General features: G+C 40.7%; 1 protein-coding gene and 1 pseudogene across 6 annotated transcripts in view; both read left to right on the plus strand.

Moving 5' to 3' along the window:
• Window positions 1–27,200, plus strand: part of NPAS3 (neuronal PAS domain protein 3) — an 839,760-nt gene that overhangs the window by 381,602 nt on the left and 430,958 nt on the right. The gene's annotated exons all lie outside the window — the stretch shown is intronic.
• Window positions 8,508–9,234, plus strand: LOC118522650 (transcription factor BTF3 pseudogene; annotated as a pseudogene).

Below are 27,200 nucleotides of genomic sequence, written 5' to 3' on the forward strand. Positions count from 1 at the left end.
AAGCCCTTTTTTTTAACTTTTAAGAGCTTATTGAAGTATATTTTACACATGATACCATTCACCCACTGTAAGTTGGATAATTTTTAGTAAACTTAAAGGTCTGTGACCATCACAACAATTCAGTTGTAAGACTTTTTCCATCATCCTGAAACTCATGCCCACTTAACAGTAGTCAATCATGCTCCCACCCCCAGACCCAGGCAAACACCAAACCACTTTTTGTTTCTCTATATTTCTACCTTTTCTAAAGATTTCATGTAAGTGTAATCATACAAGATGTAGTCTTTTGTGCCTCGTCTTTTACTTTAGTATAATGTTCTTGAGTATTTCAAATTGTATGTGTAGTTAGTTCTTTTTTATTGCTGAGGAGAAGTTCATTGCATGGATATAGCATGTATTATTTATTTATTCACCAGTTGATAGACATGTGGGTTGTTTCCAATTTTTGCTGTTTTGAATAATGCTGCTATGAACATTGATGGACGAGTCTTCATGAGGAATTACATTCTCACTTCTTTCCAATAGATACACAGTGGTAGAATTTCTGTGTGTTATGGTAAATGCATGTTGATTTTTAAAGAAGATGCAAAAATTGTTTTCCAAAGTAATTGGATTGGACTATTTTACATTCTCACCAGCAACCAAGGACAGTTCCAGTTTTATTTTTATTACAACCAGTTCCAGGTTTTGTTTTGTTTTGTTTTCTGATTGTGTAGTGGCGTCTCAGCGTGATTTTAATTCGTATTCCTGTTTTAGTTTCCTGTTTCTGTGGAACAGATTATCACACACTTAGCAACTTAAAACAACATACATTTTAATCCACAGTATCTGTGGGTCAGGAGTCTGAATACAGGTTAACTGAGTCCACTGTTGAGTCTCACTGGCTGAAATCAAAGTCTTAGCTGGGACCATGATCTCATGTGAGGCTTGAGATCCTCTTCCAAGCTCACTGGTTGATGGGAGAATTTAGTTCCTTGAAGTTGTAGGACTGAAGTCCCCCTTTTCTTGCTGACTACCAGCTGGGAACCACTCTAAACTTCTAGGGTCCACTTTAAAGGGGTCCTTGCCATGTGGCCCACTCCAGGAGCAGTTTGCAACATGGTTATTTGCTTTTCAAGGCCAGCAGAAGAATTTCTCTCACTTTGAATCTCTCTTTCAGAGAAGACTGGACCCTCTTTGGAAGGGTTTACCTGATTATATCGAGCTCACCCAGGAAGATTTCCCTCTTAATTAACTCATAGTCAACTGATTGGGGACCTTCGTTACATCTACAAAATCCCTTCACCTTTACTGTATTATTCACCCTGATCATGGGAGTGGAACTCCATCATATTCACAAGTATTGCCCAGGCTCAAAGGTCGGGACGTACAGCACATATATACCAGGGAGCAAGAATTTTGATAGCTATCTTAGAATTCTGCTACCGCTATTTCCTTAATGACTGATCATGTTGAGACCCTTTCATGTACTTATTAGCCATTCTTATGTCTTCTTTGAAATCTTACTAAATATTTTGCCTGTTTTTTACTGGGTTGTTTTACTGAATTATCAAAGGTCTAAATATGTTTAGGACATAAGCTCTTTATCAGATTCATGATTTGCAAATATTTGCAAGGATTTCAGTCTGTGGTTTCTCTTTCCATATTCTTAATGGTGTCTTTTGACAAGACAAAGATTTGTTAATATTGATGAGGTCCATTTTATCATATTTTAGTAGATTATACTTTGAGTGTCATATTTGAGAAATCTTTACCGTTTAACCTGAAGTGAAAAAGACTTTCTCTTTTGTTTTCTAGAATTTTATAGTTTTGCTCTTAAATTTAGATCTATGATCCATTTTGAGTTAATTTTTGTGCATAGTCTGAGAGTGTCTAAGTTTATTTAGGCATGTGCATATCCAATTGTTCCAGAAATTTTTGTTGAAAAGACTGTATTTTCCCTCTCGAATTGTCTTGACATTTTTGTTGAAAATCAATTGACCACATATGTAAGGGTTTCTTTCTGGACTCTCTCCTGTCCCATTGATCAATGTGTCTATCCTTATGCCAATACCACATTGCCTTGATTTCTGTAACTTTAAGTTTTGATGTCAAGTGGTATTAGTCCTACAATTTTTTTTTTATTACTTTGGCAATTCTAGCTCATTTGAATTTTCATATAAATTTTAAGATCTCATTGTTAGTTTCTATGAAAAAGCCTTCTGCATTTTTCAATTCCATTGAGATCAATTTGAGCATAATTGCTGTCCTAACAATATTGAATACCCCAGCCCATGCACATAGCATATAACTCCATTTATTTAAGTCTTCTTTAACATCTATAAGCAGTGTTTTATAGTTCTCAGAGTACACACAGGCATTGTACTTCTTTTTCTAAATTTATTACAAAGCATTTCATTCTTTTTGATGACTACTGGGAATGGAATTGTTTTCATAATTTAAAATGTTTGTTAATATATCAAAATATATCATTGATTTTTATACATTGATCTTTTATCCTGAAACCTTGCTTAACTTGTGTATTATTTCTAAAAATTTTTTTTTAAGATTTTATTTATTTATTTGAGAGAGAGGGAAAGAGAGCACAAGCAGAGAGAAGAGGCAGAGGGATAGGGAGAAGCAGGCTTCCTGCTGAGCAGGGAGCCCGATGCGGGGCTCGATCCCAGGACCCTGGGACCATGACCTGAGCCGAAGGCAGACGCTTAACGACTGAGCCACCCAGGCACCCTCTAAAATTATTTTATAGATTCTTTAGGATATTTTACATATAGGATCATGTCATCTATGAATAAATACAGTTTTAATTATTCCTCTCTAACTTCAATGGCTTTAATGTCTTTTTCTTGCCTTATTGCACTGGTTAGAACTTCTAGTACAGTGTTGAAGAACACACCCTATAAAAAGCAAACTTTATAACTTTTAGTGTAGCTTCAACATAAAACTTGAGTCACATCTGTTAAGTGTATTTGCTTCTTAGTTGTAAATATCCCTTCTGAGTAGTTATTCTAAAAACCATTTTTTCCCCTAAGACCTGTCTTCTCTTTGCTTTCTTTTTAAGAATTTTGATGAATTTGGGTTTTGTATACACATTTAAATATTCATGGCTTGGGAGGTTGGTGGAGAGTTCCTTTTATGTCTTTGCCAAGATCCCAGTGATTTCCAGTCCTGAAGTATCTTTATCGATACCAGGGAACATCTTTATGGTGTTACCAACTCTTTTAAGCATATTTTGGTATACTGCCTATTATAGCTTACACTCAAATATGCCACATTTTTCTTTCAAATCTTTTTTTTTCTCAAGGAAGGAACAGAAGGCACATTGGCCTGAAAGTCAAAAGACTTGGAATCTAGTTGCTAGCTAGCAATTTGATTTCTGGCAAATCTCTTAACTTCTCTGAACTTCTGTTTTTCCTCTGTGTTAGTAAAATCATCAATTGAGTCTTCCATTATAAGCTTCAATACTATTCTGTATTTATATATGCTTTAATATTTTATGATTCTGAGGAATACTGTGCATCTTAAGCCAAATAAAATTAATTTTAAAAGATTTTTAAAAATTCACATTTGTTTTCTATAAAGGAATTGAAAAGGCTCCAATTCACATACAGTCACAGAAGACACCTGTTAAAATTCTTCTCAAACAGCATGGTTATGAAATAGGCAAATTTAGGGTTAACATTAGGCCTTCTGAGAAATCGTATATTCTAAAGCTCATATACCTTTCTCATTTCTTTTAAGACACAATATAAACTATATTATTGTAGGCATCTTCAAGGAAGTCCCCAAATTATTTTGCTTACTGATATTTTGTGGCATCAGTAATGTAAAATTTTATCTTTATTGTGTTTGGCCTAAAATAAATTATCTGTGTAATTAAACACGTAATAATACATGCCATAAAGTTTTCTGCTAGTCTATCATTTATTATTATTATACTAAATTCTTTATCATCGTAACGATAGATCTGAATATGGTACATGATTGCATTTGAACCTGGATTCATATTGACCTTTCAACTGAAGACGGTGTGTTGTCTCATTTAAGACCACAATTATTAGACCTTAAAGTATCGAAGGCGATATTTTTTTTGTTTTCATGGGGGTGGAGAGGCACTGGGGCAAAGCACAGTATAGCAGGATCAGCTTATAGTGTTTAGCAGTAGCTCAGCTTTTTCAAAGCCTCTTTTTTTTCAAGAGATGCTAAAAGGGTGTTCAAAAAAGATGAAAGCTACATGATTAAAATGAAGCACGCTATAATGTTTAACTGGCAGTTTATGCTACATAGTCTATATACTCTGGTCTAATCATCTTGTATTGTGTCTGACTAGTTTATAGTGGTTGAAAGTTTCTTGGCCAGAAAGGACCTTGTAAAATTAGTTCTTATTAGAAAAAGCATGGATGGCTGCAAAATTTGGAGACGGGCTGATTTTAGTCCTGTCAAATGACATAAATAATCAGCAGGAAGGTTTTGGTCTAATTCAGAGAAAAAAAAAAAAATCAAGTGGTGTTTGTGTTTAGAATTTCTTAAAAGACAGAATTCCCATCAAACTAGTATTTCAGTACTTCCTATGAGTTTGTCCCTGAGTCCATGTTTTAAGAAAATCTAACATGTGTATGTGTGTGTACTTCAGAATTTAAAATTAACATATGACAGCTAAAATTATAACATAGGAACATAATACCTTGGGATAGTCCAATGAAGTAAGGATAAGAGATGTTGATCCAGGATATCAGATTGCAAACTTTGAAGTCCTAATGCCTTGTGAGCCAGAAACAAAAAGCTTAATTATTTACTTTCCACCAAGTGGTGGAAAGTTTGAGTTTTGGGGGGTGGGAGGGTTTGGCAGTTTTACTTAATTTTTGTTGTATTGGTATGACCTGTGGTCTTCATTTCCTACGTGAGAAAGCATCTAGTTATTTGATTTATGGCCAGCCAAACAATATAAAGAATTTATATCAGAATAGTGTTTTGGTGTTTTTTAATGTATTAGATTTGTTTAGCTTCTTTATTATTAGTTAGGAATAGTATTTTTGCTTTCATTTTGTGAAGGTAAGCATTTGATAGTTTGTTAATTTACCAATTATTAGGACTACCCACTGCTGCTTGAGTGTTATATATAGGTTAAAAGATAAAACATGAGAGGTCCTAAATATATTGTTTTGGTGAAAGAAACAGGACCATTTTCTTAAGGTTCCCTGAATTTTTAATCCTCAAACCCAAACCTTGCCGGATTAGTTCTGTAAAAATCCATTTGGGTATGGTAATGGGTTAACTGCACAGATCTAGTTTTGCTAGGTATGATTTGTTAGATCATTTATCTGAATGATGTGGAAACTGTTAGCTCAAGGGGCTTGTGAAAAGAATCTATAAATAATTAGAGCAGAGCAAAGATTGTTCTGTGTTTGTGATCTTAATGTAAAAATGCTGCTTCCAGTGAGGGTGCTACGTCACTATCACCTCTGATCTTAGAATAAAATAAACAAATACACAAATCTCCCAAGATATTTTATTTCTCAATTGCTTTGATCTGTTTTCAGCTGAGGATGTGTAGTTTTCCTGTGCCAAACTCTACTAGAGCAGGCAAAATTTTCTTTGACCTATAAATTGCAAGCTTGTGTTACTTCCAATTAATCTTTATAAGCTAGTGAAAAGGAATGCAGTGGCTTTTATAGTTTGACAGCTCTAAAAACAAATTATCTTCAAGTAGATCAACTTCTGAAACTAGAAAAAAACCACATGCAATCTCCAAACTATACATTTTAGTGGCACCTGCTGAGTAACAGGTGTTTATAACTTGGCCATAAAAATTCATTCCAGCCTAGAATCGAAAGTCTCAGCTTAGAAGGAATCTTTAAAAAGAATTGGCTAAAATGATTGACTTTTGGTTCTATCATCTAAGAGGTGCATAAATACAAGACTTAAGGTCCTGGGCATGATCTTATGAAAAAAAAAAAATTAAAATAAACAAAGGTAGGCCATTTGTCCATGCTGTGGGCCAGGGCCCCTGTAAATTAGAGAGGGAAGTGGAAAGGAAGGGAGAGACAGAGATGGGAGATGGAAGGATCTTGACTGTTGATGGGAATGGCTGCTTCATCACAAGCTTATTGGGTGGATACGTGTTGAATTACAAAATATGGTGTGTGCCTGTACTCCAAGCCTGTCAGGTTGGCAGGTGTTAATGGCTACACTGGTTTCTGTAGATTTTTTGTCTTGGGTTCTATTTCTGTTGCCCTACATCTTACCCATCTGAGAAAGAGTCCAGAGAAGCACAGTTTGCCTTTAAAAGCTAGGAAATGATTCTGGAGAGATGAGGAGGGTTCATTTAAAGCAGCTATCATTAGTTTTGTCTTGACCACTTCAGAATCAGTAGAAGTAGACTAAAGTCCTCTTAAGCATAGTCTGTCTTCAGGGCTCTATTTTTATTTCAGTTATCTTTTCCGGTTTATCAGCATCTTGTCCTCAATCCTTGTGCCACCGTGATGCCCTGGGAGACAAGATTTTCCTTTTTCCTTTTTTCCCTGATCTCATGTCCAACATTCTCCCCACTTCTACCTCATTTCCTGGTGACAGTGGCAGGAAAAAAAAATCTGGTCAATTAATATTTGCTGAAATATTCAGCAGAGAGTTTTAGTATCTCTCAAATGGCCTTCCAGGGATTAAGTGTCCACGGAACTCTAAAGAAATTTTTAAGTTCAGATCCTCAGGGAGAAGCAGAGGAGGAAACAGTTTGGAGACAGGGCGTATGGATGCCTCTGTGCTTGGAGGGGACCTAAACTGTACGTTACCCAGGTTCAAGTATAATTATTGAACCACCCAGGAATATGGGGGGAAACTGGATTAGAGGCAAGGCTGCTCATGCTTGCCAGCTTAGAGATTCAAGTGTCCTGTACTTCACGGGATGTGGAATATGTGCGGCCCTGTTTTCAGTTAACCTTTGGATCTGTAACCGGAGCAGTGTCTCACATACCTGCAAATAATTATGGCATTTGAGTAGGTTACCTGGTGTGAAGCTCGTCTGGACCAGCCTTTCCACGTGGCGATCTGCTGGCTTTGATTTTGCTGGCCTACAGTGGGTCAGCTTGGACATCTCAAGGGTGGTTTTGCAGAGTGTAAATTTTAATGTCAGAAGCATGTGTGTTTTTCATGAAGTGCTTGCACTTACGGGGTAACACGTGCACTTTATAAATTGGGCTGACATTTTCATTGTTTCCTCCTTGTATTATCTTGCTTTGTTGCATGCTTTAATAATTTTTATAAAGTTTATTGCCCCCTGCTGCTCAATATCTTCATATGCTGCATGTTGTTCCTTACATCCTGCTGGGGTGCAGTTTAATGAATTCTTTTTCAGTGAGAATGATATGATTTTTACAGCCTGCCCACAGAGATAGTGATTTTAATATAGTACTTGTTTGACTCTGCGCCCTTGCCCATTTCTTTTAGCCTACACATGTCACCACTGCTAACATCTGAGTGTCGCCGGGCACTGGCTGTGGAAGCTTGATGCCATGCATGTAGTGTTCTCTTTTATTGCACGTTTAATTCTTTATCTCCTCTAATCTTCGCCCTGAATCTCTGTCTTCATTTCCATCTCAGACAGTTTGGCTTTTATGCCAACATCTGTACATTTGCTTTGCATTGAAATTCCAAGAATAACATCTTTGCTGCTGGTGGTCTCTCTCACTCAGTAATTGAAGGCACACATTCCTTGGATGTGTTGTGTGGGGTGATTGAGCAGCTTTAGGTCTTTGTCAAACTTGGGCTTATTTGAAACTAGATAAATGAATTTGGGTTTGTTTTGTGGGCACTTGTGCTTTCTTTTCTTCTCATTGTGCCCCATCTTACACCACCACTCTTTTTCCCTAATCTGGTTGAACCGTAGAGATTCTCATGTCTCTTTCCAGAAAGGTAGTTAATATTTAAGCACCACCACCTCTACTCTATGCCATGCCTGTCAGTTTGGTCTTCTCCCCCTGTGTGCTTTTTCTCTATACATCACTATCACCCCTTTCTCCTCCCACCCCCTAACCTCCACCGTTAAGCTGAAATCAATTAGTGTAGGCATTCGTGACAAGGGATGTCTCAAGCTTGGAAAATTCAATGAAGAATTTTAAAAGTCCCAACATTGCAGGGTACACCTCGATATTGACCATGCAAGTCTTGTCTGTGGTTTAAATACAAAATTTACTAAGTGTGTCAGTTAAAATACATTTAGCTGCACATAAGAGAGGATGCGACCTATAGTTGGTTAAGCAGTAACATGGTTAATCGTCTGACGATGAGAGCAGTCTGTAGGAAGGAACAGCAGGGGCTCAACAAGGTCAGCCAGGACCCAGATTTGTTCCGTTTTTCTGCACTGCCATCGTCAGTGCATTACCTTTTCCACTTAAAACTTGCCTCATCTGGATCTTGCCTCCCTGCGTGTGTGCACCTAATCTCAGCTGGTCCGCCTGAGACCCCCTGAGTGCCAACCCTATTCCCCTGCGCGGTCCCATTTCCACTCCGACAGGATGAAAGAAACTATCATGAACCAGGAGAAACTCGCCAAACTGCAAGCACAAGTGCGCATTGGTGGGAAAGGAACTGCTCACCGAAAGAAGGTGGTTCATAGAACGGCTACAGCAGATGATAAAAAACTTCAGTTCTCCTTAAAGAAGTTAGGGGTAAACAATATCTCTGGTATTGAAGAAGTGAATATGTTCACAAACCAAGGACCAGTGATCCACTTTAACCACCCCAAAGTTCGGGCATCACTGGCCGCGAGCACTTCACCATTCCAGGCCATGCTGAGACAGAGCAGCTGACAGAAATGCTACCCAGTATCTTAAACCAACTTGGTGCAGACAGTCTGACTAGTTTAAGAAGACTGGCTGAAGCTCTGCCCAAACAATCTGTGGATGGAAAAGCACCACTTGCTACCAGAGAGGAGGATGATGATGAAGTTCCAGATCTTGTGGAGAATTTTGATGAAGCTTCCAAGAATGAAGCAAACTGAATTGAGTCAACTTCTGAAGAACATAAAACTTGAAGAAGTTGCTGGGAGCTGCTATTTTATATTATGACTGCTTTTTAAAAAATTTGTTCATGGATCTGATAAAATCTAGATCTCTAATATTTTTAAGGCCAAGCCCCTTGGACACTGCAGCTCTTTTCATTTTTTGCTTATACACAATTCATTCTTTGCAGCTAATTAAGCTGAAGAAGCCTGGGAATAAAGTTTGAAACAAGGCTAATAAAGTTCTTTGCCTAGGGAAAAAAAAAAAAAACAACAACTTGCCTGATCCGTATTTTGGCATTTTGAGAATACATGATAACAGGTGTGGTATAACCAATGCTAAGGTTTTAGTTGGGTTCCATTTGTTGCAGCCCTAATCCAGAAGACTGTAATCCCTATGAAAGCAGGGGCCTTGTCTCTTTTTGTCCCTAATCATGTTTTTAACACTGTCTGAGTCCCTGGAACATAGTGGGTGATCAATATGTTACTTACTGAATAAATGAACCTCGGGAATGACACTTTTGAACTTCTGTTACTTGCTCCTATCATTGAATGCTGTATGCTAGGGTGAAACTTAACATTTGAATCAAATAATAAGGCAGGTCTCTTTGTCAGCTTCTATCTCACTGTGTAATTAAGAGGATTTAGTGGCTTATCGTTTCATTAGATGCTTTTCCTAAGTCAATAAGCAACTCCCTTCTGTTTCCCTGGGCCAGCCCATTGCACGGTTCATGCCATCAGGAAAGACCAGAAGGAGAGATGGAAGGCACAGGTTTAATTTACTCATGTGTGACACTGAGGAGTCCGAGGTCACCCTGCCTCCTTCTCCTAGGCTTGCAAGACAAGGGGAGGTGCTGAGAGGAGTAAAGGAAGGTAGTCAGTAGAGACAGGAATGGGTGGGGATTTGCTGCAAGCTCTCCCCTGCCTTCTCCTCTCCCTCCTTCCCACTGGGCCAGGTAGTTAAGGGAGATGTTAATGGCGGGCATGTGACAAAGGGATATGTTCCAGACTATTGATATCTTCCCAGAGGAGCATGAGTAATAATGGATTTGCTCTAGAAGAAAAGACGTCAAACAGAAATAAATGTAAACTTGAGCCTATGCAAAAACTCTCTTCTCACCTTAGCTTTTTTATGAAACTTGCCCTGAAAGTTATGGACCACATAAGAGAGGCCAGGGGATGAATTTGGTTTCAAGGGCATAAACATTGAATTGCCATTTGTACTGATTTTCAGATGCAATTTAAAAATTAATCCAGAATGTTCGGGTCATGGGTATTATGAAAGCTTTTTATTGTAATCCTAGACAAAACTTTATTACGCCATAAAGAAGTCAGGAGTCTTTAGTGAAAATTGTAGTTGACAGGAAAATAAAGTCGATTCCACTTAAAGCTAAAAGGTAGAGTAGGTCAGGAGATGCTTCTATGTATCTTTTACTTTAGAGCGCACTTACAGCTCATGAAAGGAAGTATATTGATATTCTTGAAGTGGACGTCTTTCTCCTGTGTTCACTAAACCTGAGTTAGCCAGGTGGAAGGATGCTGAATGAAGCCTTTATTACTCTGCCTGGGGCACCAGAGCTGGTGTTACCAGCCCAAGGATGGATGTTCAGTGCCAGCAACACGCTGCCCTCTGCTGAGACCACAGAGTTCCCTCCCTTATTTTTCACATCTCATCTAAGTACTTAAATAAAAATATCTTGAATGATACCATTTCCTGCAATCTCATTTCATTCTTCACTCGCCTTTCTCAGTTGCTGGAAATTAAACATTATCATCATCACATCTTAACAGAAAGATGATGGGGTCCATAGAAATGTTGATTCAGGGTTAGGAGCATTTCATCTGTGATCTTTGCCCTAATGGAAATTAGGACCTATTAGAAAGATTTATAAACATAAATGTTCAGTGTTCAGTTTATAATGCCAGTGCACTCCTCCCAGGAAAAAACAGTGTAAATGGAGATTAGCTTCCTAGCTGAGTCCACAGAGCCTGTGTACCCATAATGGAACCCAGCAGTAAAACTGACCATCCTCATTTTTTTTTAAGATCTTATGTATTTATTTGAGAGAGGGGGAGAGAGAGAGAGAGCGCACGAGCAGAGGGGAGAGTTGGAGGGAGAGGGACAAGCAGACTCCCTGCTGAGCAGGGAGCCCAGTGTGGGGCTTGATCCCAGGACCCCAGGATCACGACCTGAGCTGAAGGCAAATGCTTAACCCACTGAGCCACCCAGGTGCCCCATAAAACTGACCATCCTTTCATACCTTATAGGTCCTGGGAGCAGCTTTCCTTGCGCCTCGGGGCGCTAGCATGGTGCTGGGCAACATTTTGAAACAGATCGAAACTGGTTAGAATAGCTTTCTATCAGCATTGCTGATGACACCTTTACCTGTTAGTAAGGTTTCCTCAGGCCTGTAGTACCCACATGTCCTCAGGTTATTCTGGGTCTGCCACCCTAAGCCCACCATTTGGGGAAAAGAGGTAAGATAAGCTCCTTACCCTCAAAGAGCTCCATTGTTCAGAAATTTTCTTTTCTAGTTTTTGTTGGTTTTTTTTTTTTTTTTTTTTTTACATTATCAAAATTCCAGCTCTCGGTGCATCTCAGTTTCTCTAGGGATTAAGACAAAAGCAAACTGGTGGCATCAATGCACGCTGCTGTGTGAATTATTAATAGTCTTTTTCACCTACTCCGATGATTCACTTTCTAAACAAGTATGTTTGTTAGATCAGACAAATTTCTAACCAGAGTTATTTGTGTTATTTCAGACACTGTAGCCAAAAGTAAGGGGAAAAAAGCTCAAAACATTTCTTAAATGTTTTTAGAAGACCACTCAAAAATATTTATTGGCACTGTAGGTTATAAATGAAGATAGTCCTATCACAAATTAGAATGTGGGCACAAACACACAGGAAAACTATAAACAAGGTATAAAGTGAAAGCTGGAAGAACAGTATAGAATATGGTGTAAGAGCTCAGAGCAGAACAAGATGCTTTCCAACTGTCCATTGACAGAAAGCTGAGTGAGGCCTCTGGATAAGGCTTACCTGACAGGGTCTGTGTAAGTCTAGCTGAGGGTGAGAGTCTGGGGGGCGGGCCAAGAGAAGAGTCTAAGCAAGAGCACTGCAATGCTGCCCTGGAGGAGCCTGGCCTCCGGAGAGGTCCCTGTTTCTCAAGAGTTGTTCTGCTGTGGAAGCAGAGAGAATTAGAAATCAACACCTGACTACCCTGCACTTTGTATACTTGAATTCTCTTCTCAACTCTAAGAGCAAGCATCTTAGGAGAAAGGGCTCAGCAAGATCAAGTAACTTGCTTGAAATCCTCTAGTTGGTAAATAGCAAGATCATGATTATGATCTTGATCTGCCTGATTTTCGAGCCCACGCTCATGTCACTGCATAGCCTTCGCCTACTTATCCCCATGGGGACTTGGCCCAGCAGCCATGGGGGAGGGATGGGGCACTCATCAGCTTTTGTCAGTTGAGAAATGTCTGCCTGTGGATGGGTACATTTATTTAAATCTGTGTACTTTGAGAAGACTTCCTAATGTTAATTTTCACAAAAATAATGGCATAATTTAGCAAACCCTCTAAAGGGAGGACTAGCACAAGAACCCCTCATCTTGAAACCAATGGTACAAATGACTTATTTTTAACCATTTGAGTTCATGCCAAAACAAGGTGAGTTGTCCAGAACAACATGGTTCTTTTTTGAAAATGTGGCTAGTCTTGCCTGTTTTTTAAAAGACCTTTTCTATGAAATGCACCAGCATTCTACTGCAGAAAATGCCTTCGTTCATGTGGTAGCTCCAGCATTTCTGGGCATTCTGAGAGCCCAGGGGCCATGAAAAGGTCTGCAGCTCCCCTTCATGTCTCTTTCTTCAGTTGCACAATCACCTTCATCTTAGATCACTTTGGAGAAGTTTATATGTCTTTAGAGACATGCATGCTTTCTGTTTGGGGAAGAAGTAGTCAGGACTACAGTTGACCCTTGAACAACACGGGTTTGAACTATGCAGGTCCACTTATACACAGATTTTTTTTTTTCAGTAAATACAGTGCAATACTGTAAATGTTTTTTCTCCTTATGCTTTTCTTAATATTTTCTTTCGTTTATTGTAAGAATAGAGTGTATAATCCATATAACATACAAAATTCGTTATTCAACTCTTTATGTTATCAGTAAGGCTTCTGGTCAACTGTAGGCTGTCAGTAGTTAAATTTGGGGGAAGTCAGAAATTACATGCATATTTTCAACTGTATGGGGGTCAGCACCCCGAACCCCTGTGCTATTCAACAGTCAACTGTATTTTGTTGGGGGGGGTGAGGAGGGATTCAATTTTGGTGTCACTAAAGTGCCTTCGGTGCCTGGCCTCCGGAGAGGTGATCCTGGCCCACTCTGGTTCCTTCTGGCCTGAGTTTTCAGTTGGGCACTGCCCAGCTCCGGGTGCTTCCTCTGCCCCTCTCACGGCTCCTTAGCACTTCCGTCTGAGAGTGGCTGTCAGAAACTGAAAAAAACCAAACCTCAAGTCAAAGCTTTTGAGAGAATTTTGTTGAGGAAGGAGACTAGAAGCATGTTTTTAATACTGTGAAATTTGGGGATTGTCCATGGCTTTCTTGATTGAGGCCATGTCTATGCTATTGTGATTACTAAGATTTGTCTGCACTTTAATTGTTGGTAGGGATTATACGCAAACAATGAATCATGGAACACTACATCAAAAACTAATGATGTATTGTATGGTAATTAACATAACATAATAAAATAAAATTTTAAAAAAATACACCTTTAATATACTTCTTATATTGTTAAACAACCAATTTCATCCTGGAATGGAAATAGAAGGATAAGACCCTGAATGCAGACTACTAAAAGACAGTTACAATCAAATACTTTTTTTCATGATAGAATTGTTTTAATTACTTATGGAAGGTAAGTACATAAAATCATCTTTCCAGACCTGGTTGACTACATATTGTATTTAACAAATTAACTAACTAATTGACAAATGCTCTAATGATCATGATTGTATTAACCAGTGAGATTTTTGCTCATTCTGGGTGTCTCTCGTATTCAAATTCTAAGCAGTAATTTTTCATCATTAAAGAGGTTTGCAAACATCATTATAATTGTTCCTGCCCATCCCCCATCCTTTCATCTTTTTTTTTTTTTTTTCCGTTTGTTGAAAAGAATAAGCATAGTATTCTGAATGGTTACTTCTTTCCTTCTTCTGGCATCTGACAGTAAACTTATTTATGCGCAAATCATTCTGTGCATTATGAGTCACTGGCTCTAAGGCTCATTTTTGGTGAAATTAAATTTGTCCTTTTCCTTCACTGATGGGAATATTAGCTTACCGTGTTGGCTTCCTTCTCAAAGGGAGTGGGGATGCTAGTGGCATGACTGGAGGGAATAACTTTATATCCTTTCATACAGTCTCTGGGTGGAATTGTTGAAGGACAGAAGATTTTCCTCTAGCAGGAGAGAGACGTTCCCCCCCCCACCCCGCCCCCGATACAGAAATCTCACACTCCAGGTCCTCTGACACATCACTGACTGTTGGAGAGCGTGGGGCCAGTGTTTACTGCTGGTTCTTGGGTGTTAAACAGCCCTCCACTGCTTTTATTGTACCATTAATTGCACTTAATGCAGCTGCATTTCTAGAACGCTTGGCTAGGCTCTGAAAATTAAGTAGAGGGTACTTTGTTATAAAATTCACTGTAATGAGCTCTGGTGGGACAGGGTCTGTTAAGTTTGAAATTACCTCGGGCCATTTCTAAAGGACTTCTTAAAATATTTCATATCTATAAAAGTTTGTAACTAGATAAATAGCCACAGAGAGAGTGTTGTACCAGGCAGAAGGAAATCCACATTTCTCCTCAGTGCCATCTTTGAAAAAATATGAATGTTTTGAATGTTGGAGAGCAGTGTTTGTTTTCTGCATCGTCCCCTGCCTCCCAGATCCACTAAATTCCAACTTTTCGGCTGTCCTCGCGTTAGCTCAGCTTGAGCTATTTGCACCATAATTTATAGATACAGACCTCTTTCTTTCTTGGTTCTTGTTTTGTTTTTGAATCCAAATCCTACACTGAACTAGAATAAATAGAGGACCCCTCTCTGGGTGTACATAAATTGGTTCAAGAAGAGGTCACACCTCTAAGAACAAAAACACTGAAGAGACAGCTGTAACTACTAGCCAATTAGTCTAACGTTACAACTACCGGCCGGGGCCTGAGACGGATTCCTGGTACCTGGCTGATAGATGCTGAAAATGACTTTAATTTCCCCAGGATTCTTGGGCTATGTGACTGACTGCGGTAATGCTCTGCGGCTAATAAATTTTCAGATTGACTCATTTACCGGGTAGCTTTACCAAAACATCCAGGTAATCCGTATGTACTCATTAGAGACAGGTCCAGAACGAATTCCCTTAGGACTGATTGGAAAAACCTCGCTGGGATCAGCCTCACTGAGCTTTAGATGCACTGGCACAAATCAGGTGGAGGATCTTCTATGGTTTTAGTGCAGCAATTTATCTGAGTTTTGTAGTTAAAGTTTGAGCATGAGGTAATTAGAGCCCTCCAAGCTTGAAATTCATGAACCTTATTCCCCCTTTAATAGACTCTGTACAAGCTTGCCAAGCTCACCGTTTGACTGATGGTATAGACGGAGCCTTTGTTAAAAGCCTCTGGTCAAAATGTAGTTTTAGAAATTTCAAAATCCGTTTTCTTTTCTATTTAGCTCTTACGTGTGTAAACAGGGGAGACTGCTGCGTGTTATTACCGAGGGTCAGACGGCAGTCTGTTGTGCCCTTTGGAAATATTCACTAGTCAATAATCAAATACATGCAGCTGGTTGCAGCACCACACCTGCCGTCCAGATGGGTCTGACAACAAACATGACACGACCAATCAGGACCGAAGAAGAGGGGGCGGAATGCCATGCGTCTGTTTGGTTTCTTGTGCTGTTTATCCCTCCTGGCAAAAACTGGAAGATAACCTTTATGCCGCTACCATTGTGGTGGTAGGCAGCGCTTGAGCGTACGTGTCTCTGCATTAGGCGGCTGTAATCTCATCAAGCCTCCCAGTGCCTACCTTGTACACATTCTTTAAGAAGTTGAGCCTCTAAGTGTGGAATTTGAAGTATATATATATATATATATATATATATATATACACACACACACACATATATATGTATATGTATATATATGGATGTATGCCCACCTGCTGATCCACGTACGTGCACATAGATAGTGGTACGCTCCATGCCGCCACACCCTCTTTCTCCGTTTACTTTTATCGAAGATCATTATGCTAAAAATGCGGAACACAGAATCAAGGTCTAGCTGTAGTCTTAAGGATTTTTACCTGTGCCAAAATATTCTAACACCAATGGCCGTTTTTATCAGTGCTGTTTGTGAACAAGGCCATGACATGTGATTTTACTCTGCCAAATCTGCAGAGGTTTTTGTTTCTTTTTGATGTACACCTGATTCCCTAGAATACCCGTCTTTGAGAAAGGAGAAGGGAGCTACTGGTTACTACCGCCTCATCTGTGTCATACTGTGCTAGGCACGTCACGTACATTATCTCATTTCATCCTCGAACAACACGCCGGAGTGGGTAGTAATACGTTCATCTCTCTGCTAACCGTATTTCTCTGAGATTTTACTAACTGGCTCTAGGTCACACACACCCTAGGAGACGACAGAAAAGTTCTATTTATAGAATATCCCCTTAGTGACTCTCTGTAATCTTCCTCATCAAAAGCATTTTACCAGCACCCATTTTTATTTTGCCACAGAGAGCTGAGTTTAAAAACCCAGATTGCATTAAAATGTATTTATTCCTTACTCTTTGCTAGGTCTATGCTGGAAAACTGTCACAAATATTGAGATTTAGCCCTTGCCACAACTCTTTGAACAAAGAATGATTACCTCACTGTACAGATGGGGAAACCAAGGCCTGGATGTCAGGTGTCTTACCCTCGTTCACCAGCTGGTAAATGGCAGAGCTGAGACTAGAAATAAGGGTTTCTGTCCCTCAGAATTATGCTCTTTCTACTAAACTACAACTGTCTCCCCACTTCTTAAGTACTCCTAAATACTCAGATGAATAAAAATGTGAAGACCCTTTGACGAGTATGACAGAGGACAGAGCTAGACCCAGGCTGACATACTAACTGCGGAAGAAGTTCCTTCTAAAAAAACAGTGTCAGAAAATGAGGCAAATACACCTCTGAGGGCAATACAGGAAGGAAGAGCGCTTCCTCTTCTTCTTGACTGGGGGTTAAATTATGAGGAAAAAAGATGGAGGTGGCTCGCCGCAATGCCACCTATTAAAGTGAAGTTGGCCCAAGACCATTAGTGACCACATAGTCCCTCTCAGATTCTGAAAGCCCCGAAGTGAGTGGTTTTCAAAGAAAAGAAGAGAGAAAAGCTAGTGAGTTGAAAGAGTATGAGGAACCTTGAGTATTTTCTTCTAACTGCTGAGGATGAGGCTTGTTTCAACAACATTTTGGAAATTCCAGAAGCTCGTCTTTCTTCCTTCCCATCTAGAACATTGAACCTCACTGAAGGTGAGGCAGCTAAATAAAAGACACTTGTGTTTTCTCTGATTACTTAATATTCTTTTAGTTCACAACTGGGTATATTAATAATCTGTTGTGATACCAGCGTATGGGTATTTGATAGATCTTGGCTACAAGGAGGAATTGTTGACTGCTTTTGTGATCCAAGAGTTAGAGGGACTCCAAAAGCAATTCCAGGTAAGTCCTCTATTTATAACATTTTAAAAGCTTTTGCCATCCCAAGAGATGCAAGGAAGGAAGGAGAGACTAGTAACCAAGTGGACCAGGAAAGAGCATCCTTTTTGATGAGTGAAATGAAGGACACTATTAGTAGTGTGAGGTGAGTGAGGTAGAAGCCTTAAAATTACCCTTTCTATAGCATGTGGCCATCGTTGTATACAGAGAGAGTTTTGCATTTTCATGAAATTGGAAGGAAAATCACTCTAGCAGTGGAGACCTGGATCTTAGGAAAGAATGCCTGATTTCCCTATTTACACAGTGGAGAAAAACAAGGGAGAGGGAGACCAGTCTGAAATGATGAGCCTGCAGGAGCGGCAGTATGGAGACTCTTAACAGGAGAGGTAAAGGGATGATTTCAAGAGAACAATGATGGCTTGATTTCAGTGTATTTCCCTATAGAAATATACTTTGGAATGTGAATCATAGATGATTATGTTATCTGACCATCATCTAGAAGAACTTGTTCTTTAAGTTGAGATCCTTTTGGCTGGATGAGGCACCTCACCATGAAGCATCATTTTTGTAGATTCAGGTGATAGTAAAATATTGATTTTTTTAAAAAGTGATGTGTTACCCGTTTCTCAACCTAACTTGAACTCTGGACAGTTTTGTAGCTTCTTTCAGGGTTGTCCATCTTCTATATCTTGTGGCTGTTGCTTGCTGCTTCTTAGGGTATAAACATTCTCAAGTCACTTAAAAAAAAAAAAGTTTTCATCCTGGGTATTCTCCCACTTCTCTTCTCTGCCCATCCTTTATCCCTTATTCTCCTTCCTTTCACTTACAGATTCCTAAAAAAGGAATTTAAGGTGTGTAATTCGTGGTTGTCACCTGTCATTTACTCCTCAGTGGACAGCAGTGCCCCCACCCAAGGTCTTCAGAACTCTTCCTTGGCATTTGACATAGTTGAAGAGTCGCTCCTTCAAATGTTCTGCTCTTCTTCTTTGTAGGTAGGACAACATCACCTCTTTAGCCACCTCCTGCCCCTCCGATGGTTCCTTCTCAGGTGCTTTGCTGACTCTCTTTCCTCTCTATAAATGCAGATGTTCCCCAGGCTGGCCCCCAGCCTTCCCTCCTTCTGCCCTTCTGTGGCTTCTCTGCCTATTATATGCAAATGACTTGCAGCTTAGTCCTCACCATTGCCACGCCTCTACCTGGAGCCTCAGGTCTGCCAGACATCTCCTCTCCATGCGCCTGTCCTAAAGATCCCTCCAGTTCCACGTCCTACCTTCTTAGCACCTTCTCTTCTAAAGGTCCTGTTGCAGGGACTGATTGAACCATCTCTACTGTCAGCCACCCAACATCTCTACTGTCTCACACGTGTTCTTCCTTTCCCTTAATAGTCAATTTATGAACTCTCCCATTCTCACCTCCTAAATACCTTTAGAACCGAACTCTTCTCTAGAGTCTTCTTCACTTATTTCCCAGGATTAACTCATCATCATTTCTTGCCTATGCAGTAGCCATAACTTCATCTTCCTTGCAAACACAATTCTATCCTGTGCATCACTCGTGTGTTTTGCTGAATTTGTGCTGTTGTGTAGGCTCTTCTCTCTACCTCAACCACACCTCTTACCACCACGTCCCTGGCTTGTTTGCCTGGAAAATTTCTACTCCTTTCTATCCCAGGTATCTTCCTCTCTTTTAAATCTTTGAATTTCACTGAAGTTAGATGTCCCCTTTCCTGAGATCCTCCAAAGAAACCATTATTTTATTACAGTTTGTATTTCTGTCTCCCCAGTCTCTAGATTCCTTGAGAGTACCGACTCCCTGCCATTTCCGGAACTGGATAAGTGTCTCCCATCCCAGGGCCTTTATACTTGGTCTTCCTTCACCTGGACGTCATGCCACTCCGTCACCTGACCCCTCTTTCTACTCAGAGTGTTGGAGACGTCTTTTCTGATTTTGTTTTTATCTTCAGAAATTCCTACTAACTTTTTCCCCTTCTCCCCTTTATTTTTTTCATGCCACTTACGTAATTAGATGTGTGTGTATTGTTGTTGTTGTTGTCTGCCCCCTCCCCAACCCCCCGCCATGTCACCTCCATGCGGGCATGTTTGTCTGCTTTGCTCATGCTTCCCTGGCTTATCACTAGAGGGCCTGGCACGTAGTAGGCCTTCAATTAATACTTAGGTGAGTGTTTGAATTGTACCCTTTCCAACCGACATAATACTTGGCACAGAGTAGACCCACAGTAAAGGTTTATTAAAAGAATAAACATGGAGTATGCATTTGACCGTGGTTAAATAAATTGCCATGTCTGAACCCACTAAACTGAAGAGACCAGTAGCTTCCTGGAAAAAAAGAATCAAGACAGCTGGAAGACAAATGAAAATGACTGGCTAGTGGCAAAGTCCATTCTCATCAGAATGCTGGTTCAGTTATTCAGTTCAGATTTTTGGCAAGTGATGCAGATTCTTTTTCAGAAAATGTTGATTGATTGCACAGTTGTACCCACTTCATTTGCAAACCTTCATTATCTCTTTTTCCTTTCCTCCCTCCGTCTGCATTTAGAAGGGGAGGAGCTGTGTATAATTCTACAAAGCAATTTTTGTGAATAAACCAACTTACTGGCTGCTACTTTCAGTCTCGCGGTTCCACACCGAATACAAGTGTCTGCTTTAGTCCTGTGTTCTCTCTTGCCTGGGTCCGTGGCATTCATTCATTTGCCTATTCATTTGATTACTCATTCATTCGAGGAATCATTTGTTCAGTTCCCTTTAGTGCCCAACCTGGTACAAGATACATGTGGATGCTTGGCTGTGGTCTAAAGCCAGAGTTCTTGACCTGAGGTCAGTGGAGGATGGTTTGCAGAAGCTCTCTGGGATTTTTGTAATTGTATGCACCAAGTTTTGTGTTTGAATATTGCCTCAGGAAGAGGGTTTGCTTAAACAGCTCAGTTATTCAAAGCAAGCAATAGGTTAAGAACGTCTGATAGAGGCTTGAGCTGAGCCTTGAATCTAAATAATAGGTCTTCAAATTAGGGTTTTTCTCCTTGATATGTGTCATGGTCATGGTAAGTATGAAAGAGTATGCTTGTGTGTGTCCTCCAGTCCAGGTCTGAAAGTCAGGGCAGCCTGTTTACTATCTCTACACTCCAAATAGTGCCCCCATGTCTTAGCTTCTAACTCTGCCCAAATCAGAGACTCTGTAGGTTCCCAAGAGGCAGATGGCAGTGATGATGCAGACCTTGATCTGCTAACACAAGCAAGACCTAGCGCCTGCTCACTTACCATTGATAATTGTGTGGACTTTTGTTTATATGAAATCAGAAGGAAGATGGTGGGGTTTTAAGAGCTGATTTTGGTTTCCATTGGCGGTGGCTGTGTACATTTACCTAATCAAGTTATGTCTGAGGCATTCAGCATCTTAAAATGAATGCCAATTACTGCTGGAATAGGCCGTGAGTGAATCCTTCAAAAGAAAATTCAGTGGGCAGTTGCTGACACTCAGTGAATTGCTGGCTCTTTGCCCAAGTATGTGTGAAATGTTTGCACTGGTTTGAGGCCCTGATTGCAGTTGGCTCACAGGGTTTGTGGTGACACTGTAGATTTGATATCATGCCATAGGAAAGGCAGAGCCCGGGCACAACATGCAGAGAAACAAAATGTTCCCAATATTTAAAAAAAAAAATTCCTAAATATTTCTAATATTTAGGAAAAATGCAGTCCCAATATTTCTGTTAAATTTGGAATTAAGTTAGTGATTTAGAAAGGTCATCTTTGGCCTACCCTCTGCTTTTCATAGCAAGGAGGAGAGAGCTGACATGTGCTGAATGCCTCCCTTGGGCTCAGCACGGGGCTCTAGAATGCTCATTCATTCACAAATATTTATTGTGCACCTTCTGTGTTCTGGGCCCTTTTCTGTCAGGGTTTCAGCAGTGCACAAAATGATTTCCCCAGCTTATGAAGGTGAAAGACTAGCAGAGGAGAGAGGTGATATGCAAATAAGTTCTAGAAGGGAAATTAAAGGAGGGCCGGGGCTGTCACATGTCTCACAACAGCCGTATGAACCATTAACCCTTCTGACAGATTGGGAAGTTGAGGTCCACAGAGCCTAACTTGTTCAAGATCACCCAGCTAATTAGAGACAAATGGAGGATTGAAAACTTGGGTCAGCCTGACTCCAGAACCCAAGTCCTTTCCTCTGCTCATAACTGTCCCCCAGTGAACTCTTCCTGCAAACAGAGAGCAGGAGGCATTTGGGGGAAGGAACCAGATGCCCGACAATGAGGACCTGAATCACCGCAGTCCCCTTCAGAACGCCCAAGGGGATGTGACAGTCCGTTTGGCGACTGTGTTGTCTCACGCGGTGTGAAGCTGTCTGCTGTGATGTAGGCATGTGCTTCAGGGGCCTCGATGTCAGCGGTGGTGTTGGAGCGTTGCGGGAGCAGTGGAAGGTCAGGGTCTTCAGACCAAGTGCAGTGGACCTTGGTCTTCCTTGGTGTAATCGTGTGACTATAAAACTATGGTATTGAGCCTCAGGAAGGTGCAGTGGTAGTGGGGGGACCCAGCCTCACCAGCAACTGTAGGAGTGTGACAGTCCAGCGGTGTTGCAGCTTAAGGGAAAACAACTTGGAGTGGGCAAGATGATGAGCCCGAAACCTTGCTATGTGTAACCACGTCAATGTGCATTTGTCCTTGCCTTCATAGCTGACCAGTGGATCCCAGGGTCCTGTGTGTGTGTGCGTGCGTGCACGCTGCCAAAGTGAGCATTCAGGGTCTTGACTGTTGTATTTCACTGTCCTTGTGAGCTAACCTTCCATTCGCCATCTCTACCATACCCCTGCTCTGAGGCCTTTCCTGCCCCCACTCTCCCTGTCTTATCCTTAGTTGAGAGTTGATAACTGCACATTTACTACATTTTATCCATTTGCTTATATATCAGTCTCCCCACTAGACTCTGATTCCTGGGAAGGTCAGGGTCTTTTCATTTGAATATTCTCAGAGCCTCAACAAATATTTTGCATGGATGCCTTTAGCTCTCTTATGATGATGTATAAAGAGAGCATCTAGAAATGAAAATCGGAACCTGGCTTATGTCTCTAGCACCTAGGTCAGTGAGGTTAATATCTTTTATACTGCTATGTATTCACTAAATTTTGGATGAATAAATGTGATACCATAGCCTGAGATGGTTAAGCTTTGGAAATTGATCAGAATGACTTTCAAGCAGGTGCTGTTATAAGCAGAGAATTGTGTCCTTTGAGCCAACACCCCAGTGCTTCATGGAACTATTCATGTTGACTCTACTTTTGGCAGAAAGAAAGTCACTAAATGCACTGCCAAGCATTGATGTGGCACAAGGGGGGGGGGGGCTGCTGTCTGAGAGAAAATACGAATATGACTGAATATATGAATAGACGAACAGGACAGAAAAGAGGAAGAGGGCAAGAGACATTGCCTTCTTTCTCCCACAGAAACACAAGCTGCTTCCCGCACATCCAGCGTTTCTTAGCTCCCTGTCCTATCTATCCTATCAGTGGCCTCGGAGAGCCTGAAGGATGAATGGAGCATTAGACTGGAAGTAATAATGTTGTGCCTGACTTACCTTCGAATTTGTAGCAGATGTTACAAATGTCATAACATAAAATTTGGGGATCAGACTAGGAAAACAAAATCAAGGTCACAGATGTGTACCTCTTCCTTTTACCATTGAGTGCTGACCTACACCATACTGTTTCATTGATAATCTCTACCCCCTCCTACTGGGTGGAATCATGCCAGTAACAGTCGGTGAGCTGCTGAGGTCAGAAGGGGGGACAATGGTATGGTAGCGCTCAACTGAAAGGGTTTGAAGATAGTTTTCAAAATGAAAGTATAAGCCTTTTTTTCCCCCCAGACCCTACTGAACGAGCAAACCAAATCTAACCCGCATTAAAAATGTAACATGCTCAAAATCTGTTTAGCTGATTAGTGAGGGAGGTCATTTCTGTCAATTAAAAGACAAGTTTTAAACTTTGCAGAGTTGGTTGGCATTGAAATCTCAAATTTGATGTGATCTGTTTTTCCGGTTGAGAGCTGTGATCAGAGAATACTTGGTGTCTTTTTATAAACTATGCAGTTAATTCATGAGAACACACGGTGTTTCTTCCTGACATAGACTAGGTGATTTGTAGAGGAAAGTGGTCATTGGAAGAAGAGGAATTTACATAAGAACAAAGACAATAAGAGCAACAAAAGAAGAAGCTCAAATCGATAGCCTGGGGATTGTACTCAGAAAGCAGAGCACCTTCGTACATCAGGCCCACGTTCAGGCTCCACGCCCAAGCCAGGGTCTGTGTCGCCCACTGTCTGTGGCCCACTTGACCTTCTGTCACACAGGACCGCCTCACTCAGTGGTTTGCATCTTAGTCATTCATCTTTGTGTGCACAGTACCTAGCAGAGCACCTGCCAAATGGGAAGGGTCAATGCATGTTCGTGCTGTAGCTCTGAAGCCAGAAATCGTTTCTATCTTCTCGCTGAGCTCATGTTAGGTAAAAATAAAGACTCCCCATCACTCGAAGATTCTACATTCTTCATTCTTTTTTTTAAAAAAAAAAAATGTATTTGAGAGAGAGAGAGAGAGCATAAGCAGGGGGAGGGGCAAAGGGAGAGGGAGAAGCAGACTCCCTGCTGATCAGGGAGCCCAATGTGGGGCTCGATCCCAAGACCCTGGGATCATGACCTGAGCCGAAGGCAGATGCTTAACCGACTGAGCCACCCAAGTACCCCTATATTCTTCATTCTGAAGTCACTTGATAACTGCCACACTCTTAAAACTTCCCCAGATTGAGAAGGGGTGAAATCCACCATACTCCACATCTCTGCTGAGAATCCAAAGATGGGAATTAGTCGTGATCAATAACCTTTTTACCTTTATTTATTTTGTAAAGAAAAGAGGCCATTCTCATATCCTTCACTGTGTTAAGGGGATTAAATAGTCAAGTTTAAGCTTTGCCACCCAAACCACCCCACACCCCGCCCCCCCACACCCCCCCTCTCCCCGGTAGCAAGTTATTGAAGCCAAGAAACATACTCAGAAAAGACTCAGACGTCTTTTAAGTTATTGTTAGACTTTGGTCCTTTAAAAGTACCCTCTTTTTTTATATACATTGTTATTTTGGCATGATTAAGAAAGTAAAATTGGAATAATCAAGTAATTCCTTCCTTTTGTATAAAGTCCTGTTAGGAATTATAACAAGCATATCCTCATCCTTTGTCCAGCCTGATGCCATGCTCTTCTCCGCTGATGCCTTCAGGCATCTCTTAAGGATTCCCCTCATGTACCCCACCCAGGCTGTGGATCATGCCTGCATCTTCCTGAGGTTTCTGTCCAGGAGACTTTGGCTGTCAGAGCTCCGTCATTCCTTCAGGTGCTGTCACTCCAAGCAGCCGCTTCACCCACAGCCTGAAGAATGTCATCGGTCGAGGGGAAGTTTGGGTCCTCTCATGAAGAATGTTAATCACCCTTTATCGTAGCCCATATAAGGGACATATATAATAGTTCCTATATTAACTACCAGATTGTCAGAGAAAGGCTATTTTTCCTTTTGCCCAGCTACAGATGGAGAAATCCCTGCTTTGGTAGCTAGAAACTCTCATTTCCTTCAAGGAAAAGGAAGGCGTGGTGGGCAACGTGAGTCTTTGAAAGGGAACATTGGAATTAAAGAAGTCCCTGTAGCTTGTTGCTGACCAAATACACAAAAGCATTGTCGAGACTTACTACAGTGATGCTTGGGTGCTATTTCCCTTTTAGATGACTTTGCCTATTTGATGTAGAAAATCATAAAGAAACGATTTCAAAAATCACAGGGCCAGTATTTAGTTCTTCAGAAGATGAGAAGTGCATGATGCACAAACCCCAGACTAAACAGATTTATTGAATGTTGTATGTTTTCCTCTTAGGTCTTCCTAGTTGAAGCCATATAGATAGGATTTTTTGTTTTGTTTTGTTTGTTTTTTGTTTTTGTTTTTTTTTGGTTTGTTTTTGAGAAAAGCAGAATGGTTTCTTTTCCCCAAATTAAATAATTCATTTGTACGCATTAATACTTTCACAGTCATATCATCTCTAAGGCTTTTGGCTAATGCATTCAATCCATACTTAAATTGTGGGAGAAATTTAAATATGTGTTGCATCAAAGAATTTTAAAATCAGCATACGACTTCTTAGAGTTTCAGTTATTTTACTGGATTTAATACCTCTTTTTTGTTTAAATTGGTAATAGGGCACCTGGGTGGTTCAGTCAGTCAAACGTCTGCCTTCAACTCAGGTCGTGATACCGGGGTCCTGGGATCGAGCCCCATGTTGGGCTCCCTGCTCAGCGGGAAGCCTGCTTCTCCCTCTTCCTCTGCTACTCCCCCTGCTTGTGCTCTCTCTCTTTCTCTCTGTCAAATAAATAAATAAAATCCTTTAAAAAAAGTTCTTAAATTGGTAATATAATGTGTTCGTGGGTTCTGGGATATGAATTATACAGATATATTTTGTGATGTTTAAAAATGACTAAATATGAATTGAAAAATAAACCCGAAATGCACCATTCCTGAATAGAGGAGGTTTTCTTTTCTTTTATTTATCGTTAATCATTCACATGCCCCATGAACTTTGCTTGTCCCCATTTCTCCTCTCTGGTCATCTGTATTTTAAATAGCGAAAACACTAATATTGGTGCAAGTACATTGAAAAGCATTGCTATCATTTGTTTTCAGATATTTACATGATGCATTGTGTGGAAGCTCCACATGTCGTGGCAGGGACAGCGGAGTTTCAGTGACGGGGCCGCTGTATTGGTTAAGTTGCTACCGAGCTCAACTTTCTCCAGTCTCTCCTCTCCCTCCCAATCTGAAACTCCCCCAGTGCCTAAGCCTTGCACAACCAGTGAGGGGCTTACAGTTGAAAGGATGCAGGTTGTGAATATGGGCAGTAGGCAGAGCTGTGTGGACCAGTTTCAGAATGAAGATTTGGTCCCATATTAAATGAAAACATAGACCTTTTTATTTTGATAGGGAAACACAAGGCACGCACACTCTCCTTATAAACTTCTGAGGCTCCTGCCTGGGAAAACCCTTCCTTGGCTTCCCTTGCCCAACAGTGAGGGAGGCTAATTGAGATTCTTCAAGGGAAATCCCTTTTCTTTTCTTCCGTAGCCATGGAAAGACTCATTAAGCATTCTATACTCCATTCTTTCCCAGACCCTGACTTTGCTTACCCCAAGTGCTAAAGCCCAGGGAGCGATGTCCGGTATTCCATTAAGCATGCTCTTTCGTCCTCCCTACCCCCCAAGCTCAGTGTGGGAACAGAGCCTTGCCCCTTGAAGGATGAGTTCAGAGGGCAGCCATGAAGCTTGCCTTTTTATTAGGTGGATGATTCCATCCCTGAAATACCACCTACAGAACTTTCAGGCTACGTTTACCCATTCTGCCATAC

Source organism: Halichoerus grypus, chromosome 8 (assembly GCF_964656455.1).
Source record: "Halichoerus grypus chromosome 8, mHalGry1.hap1.1, whole genome shotgun sequence".
Classification (NCBI taxonomy): domain Eukaryota; kingdom Metazoa; phylum Chordata; class Mammalia; order Carnivora; family Phocidae; genus Halichoerus; species Halichoerus grypus.